This window comes from Schistocerca gregaria, unplaced genomic scaffold (assembly GCF_023897955.1).
Source record: "Schistocerca gregaria isolate iqSchGreg1 unplaced genomic scaffold, iqSchGreg1.2 ptg001587l, whole genome shotgun sequence".
Classification (NCBI taxonomy): domain Eukaryota; kingdom Metazoa; phylum Arthropoda; class Insecta; order Orthoptera; family Acrididae; genus Schistocerca; species Schistocerca gregaria.
This window is the reverse complement of record NW_026062866.1, coordinates 12501-17500: the sequence shown is the minus strand read 5'-3', so window position 1 is coordinate 17500 and position 5000 is coordinate 12501. Positions and strand designations below refer to the sequence as shown.

Here is a 5000-nt window from a genome sequence, read left to right as displayed (position 1 = left end):
ACGTTGGCCCCTAAACCTAAGTTACGCTGCACCTTAACCTAAGTTACGCTGCACCTTAACCTAAGTTACGCTGCACCTTAACCTAAGTTACGCTGCACCTTAACCTAAGTTACGCTGCACCTTAACCTAAGTTACGCTGCACCTTAACCTAAGTTACGCTGCACCTTAACCTAAGTTACGCTGCACCTTAACCTAAGTTACGCTGCACCTTAACCTAAGTTACGCTGCACCTTAACCTAAGTTACGCTGCACCTTAACCTAAGTTACGCTGCACCTTAACCTAAGTTACGCTGCACCTTAACCTAAGTTACGCTGCACCTTAACCTAAGTTACGCTGCACCTTAACCTAAGTTACACTGCACCTTAACCTAAGTTACACTGCACCTTAACCTAAGTTACACTGCACCTTAACCTAAGTTACACTGCACCTTAACCTAAGTTACGCTGCACCTTAACCTAAGTTACGCTGCACCTTAACCTAAGTTACACTGCACCTTAACCTAACTTACACTGCACCTTAACCTAAGTTACACTGCACCTTAACCTAAGTTACACTGCACCTTAACCTAAGTTACACTGCACCTTAACCTAAGTTACACTGCACCTTAACCTAAGTTACACTGCACCTTAACCTAAGTTACACTGCACCTTAACCTAAGTTACACTGCACCTTAACCTAACTTACACTGCACCTTAACCTAACTTACACTGCACCTTAACCTAAGTTACACTGCACCTTAACCTAAGTTACACTGCACCTTAACCTAAGTTACACTGCACCTTAACCTAAGTTACACTGCACCTTAACCTAAGTTACACTGCACCTTAACCTAAGTTACACTGCACCTTAACCTAAGTTACACTGCACCTTAACCTAAGTTACACTGCACCTTAACCTAAGTTACACTGCACCTTAACCTAAGTTACACTGCACCTTAACCTAAGTTACACTGCACCTTAACCTAAGTTACACTGCACCTTAACCTAAGTTACACTGCACCTTAACCTAAGTTACACTGCACCTTAACCTAAGTTACACTGCACCTTAACCTAAGTTACACTGCACCTTAACCTAAGTTACACTGCACCTTAACCTAAGTTACACTGCACCTTAACCTAAGTTACACTGCACCTTAACCTAAGTTACACTGCACCTTAACCTAAGTTACACTGCACCTTAACCTAAGTTACACTGCACCTTAACCTAAGTTACACTGCACCTTAACCTAAGTTACACTGCACCTTAACCTAAGTTACACTGCACCTTAACCTAAGTTACACTGCACCTTAACCTAAGTTACACTGCACCTTAACCTAAGTTACACTGCACCTTAACCTAAGTTACACTGCACCTTAACCTAAGTTACACTGCACCTTAACCTAAGTTACACTGCACCTTAACCTAAGTTACACTGCACCTTAACCTAAGTTACACTGCACCTTAACCTAAGTTACACTGCACCTTAACCTAAGTTACACTGCACCTTAACCTAAGTTACACTGCACCTTAACCTAAGTTACACTGCACCTTAACCTAAGTTACACTGCACCTTAACCTAAGTTACACTGCACCTTAACCTAAGTTACACTGCACCTTAACCTAAGTTACACTGCACCTTAACCTAACTTACACTGCACCTTAACCTAAGTTACACTGCACCTTAACCTAACTTACACTGCACCTTAACCTAAGTTACACTGCACCTTAACCTAACTTACACTGCACCTTAACCTAACTTACACTGCACCTTAACCTAACTTACACTGCACCTTAACCTAACTTACACTGCACCTTAACCTAACTTACACTGCACCTTAACCTAACTTACACTGCACCTTAACCTAACTTACACTGCACCTTAACCTAACTTACACTGCACCTTAACCTAACTTACACTGCACCTTAACCTAACTTACACTGCACCTTAACCTAACTTACACTGCACCTTAACCTAACTTACACTGCACCTTAACCTAACTTACACTGCACCTTAACTGTCACATGTAACGTCACAGGAATGTAGCTTTGCCTAACAGCAACCCTCTGAACATAGTTCACTGCTTGGATCCTCTGGTGTCATGTGTATTTCTCGATGCCATGGTGCGTACCCTCACGTAAATGTCTTTCGAGTGTTGCGTACTTTCTACACAGTCCCGCTAACCACTGGAAGGGTGTAACGCTACAGAACGACTATCGCCCTCCCCTCCTGCCCTTCCAAGCTGGTCGGTCAGGCGTTTGTTTGTGAAATGAGCCTTGCAGCTGTTCAGTTGCATTCGGTTGTCGATGCAGTCAGTGTACGTTGTGGTACGGCCTGTGTGGACTGTCCGCTGATGTACGCGTAACCCACACTGATCATCCGTCGTTACGTACTGAGTGACATAATGTGGCACATGCTTGACCGTACACCGGCTGCGCCCTACAATGGCGAATCATAAGGGCCATATGTTGTGCACGATGCTACTTGTCTCGTCTCCCCATTACAGCGAGATTGCACTGTTTTACGCCGTACAGACATGTGGTAGGTACGGACGAAAGTATTGCATGTTGGCCCCCCTCCCTCTGCCGGGAATCAGCGTGAGCCGTCTGTTGATGTAGCGACGAGGGTTTTCCTATTTAATCGTATTGCCCCACACAACATGATACCACGGTGGACCGCGTTCCACATCTGCGACATGCTACAGAGGCCGGTTGACAGTCGACCGCGCAAGGGACATTGCACACGTGCGCGGACCATCTTCCACGTGTTCTCTCGTGTACATGCCGTAGTGTGTATGTGGGCTGATGTAGCGTGTCGTGACACATAACATGCAGGCATGCCAGAATCGTAGATTTCGCAAATGTAGATTGACGTATACGTTTGCTGCCAAAGATCCGCAAATGAACTGGAAATCAGTTGTTGAGCGGTTGTTCGCGCTGCAGGTGCATCGGTGATAGCGACGATCGGTACATCTGTGAACCGGTTGTTTCGGCGGTACCCGCCATGCCCCCGAACCTGAGTTGGCCATGTGGGTATGAAGCGATACGAGGCTGTGGCTTGGTGGGACAGTCCCCGGCCGGTGAGGGGGGGCCGCCCGGCGTGCTGGCCGCGCGCTGCGTGAGCGCACGCACTACAGCCGGCTGGTGGGGGGCGCCCAGTGGCAGGAGCGCCGGCCGACGGGCCCGGCTGGCGTCCCAGCTACGCGCCGGCGCACCCGGCGCGCGGCGCCAGGCGGCCAAAGTGGGTTCTGCCGAGCCCGGTGCGAAGCGCGGTGGACATCTGCAGTGTGCTGGTCCGATTGCGGACTGTGTGCGTTGAGGATGCGCCGCCGCCCGGCACTCGGCGTCGCGACGCCGTCTGCTGCTCGGTCGCCCCCGGCGGTTCTCGCAGGTGGTTTGTATCGCAGCTCTGCGGACGTGTTGGCGCGTGCGCTGTGCTGGGAGAGTTCGCTTCTGCACCCAAGTGGGGCTTTGCCCTTCTGTGGCGCTGGCGTTGGAGCTGCCGGTCACCGTAGGTGGCGCGTGTTGTTTCCCGCCGGCAATGCCACGACAGCACGCTCCCGGGCCTCTGTCGGCAGCGGCAAGCTCAGTTGGGAGCACGGGTGTTCGCACTGAAAGCGTCTACTCGCCTATCTCCGGGCGATTGCGCCTCTCTCGAACCCGACCAAGTACTTAGGACGGCGCTGCGCGCCGCCGGGACCTGAGAGGGTTTCGAGGTGTATCGTGCAGGGGAGCTCAGCCTCCTCCTGTTTGCAGAATAATTGAGCGGACGCTTGCGTGTTCGCGCGGGCCCTCGGGACACACTCCCGGGCGGCCGGCTGCTCAGCTCTCGTTGACGCAGCTCCCTGGTTGATCCTGCCAGTAGTCATATGCTTGTCTCAAAGATTAAGCCATGCATGTCTCAGTACAAGCCGCATTAAGGTGAAACCGCGAATGGCTCATTAAATCAGTTATGGTTCCTTAGATCGTACCCACGTTACTTGGATAACTGTGGTAATTCTAGAGCTAATACATGCAAACAGAGTCCCGACCAGAGATGGAAGGGACGCTTTTATTAGATCAAAACCAATCGGATTGGCTCGTCTGGTCCGTTTGCCTTGGTGACTCTGAATAACTTTGGGCTGATCGCACGGTCCTCGTACCGGCGACGCATCTTTCAAATGTCTGCCTTATCAACTGTCGATGGTAGGTTCTGCGCCTACCATGGTTGTAACGGGTAACGGGGAATCAGGGTTCGATTCCGGAGAGGGAGCCTGAGAAACGGCTACCACATCCAAGGAAGGCAGCAGGCGCGCAAATTACCCACTCCCGGCACGGGGAGGTAGTGACGAAAAATAACGATACGGGACTCATCCGAGGCCCCGTAATCGGAATGAGTACACTTTAAATCCTTTAACGAGTATCTATTGGAGGGCAAGTCTGGTGCCAGCAGCCGCGGTAATTCCAGCTCCAATAGCGTATATTAAAGTTGTTGCGGTTAAAAAGCTCGTAGTTGGATTTGTGTCCCACGCTGTTGGTTCACCGCCCGTCGGTGTTTAACTGGCATGTATCGTGGGACGTCCTGCCGGTGGGGCGAGCCGAAGGCGTGCTTGCGCGTCCCGAGGCGGACCCCGTTGAAATCCTACCAGGGTGCTCTTAGTTGAGTGTCTCGGTGGGCCGGCACGTTTACTTTGAACAAATTAGAGTGCTTAAAGCAGGCAAGCCCGCCTGAATACTGTGTGCATGGAATAATGGAATAGGACCTCGGTTCTATTTTGTTGGTTTTCGGAACCCGAGGTAATGATTAATAGGGACAGGCGGGGGCATTCGTATTGCGACGTTAGAGGTGAAATTCTTGGATCGTCGCAAGACGAACAGAAGCGAAAGCATTTGCCAAGTATGTTTTCATTAATCAAGAACGAAAGTTAGAGGTTCGAAGGCGATCAGATACCGCCCTAGTTCTAACCATAAACGATGCCAGCCAGCGATCCGCCGCAGTTCCTCCGATGACTCGGCGGGCAGCCTCCGGGAAACCAAAGCTTTT

General features: G+C 50.5%; 1 non-coding gene across 1 annotated transcript in view; it reads left to right on the top strand.

Annotated features, from left to right (window-relative positions):
* Nucleotides 1–3819: 3819 nt before the first annotated feature.
* The window catches only part of LOC126333403 (small subunit ribosomal RNA), a 1893-nt gene continuing 712 nt past the window's right edge, over nucleotides 3820–5000 (top strand). Inside the window, exon 1 of the ribosomal RNA XR_007564167.1 lies at nucleotides 3820–5000. This exon is cut by the window's right edge and continues 712 nt beyond it. This is a non-coding gene — a ribosomal RNA (small subunit ribosomal RNA).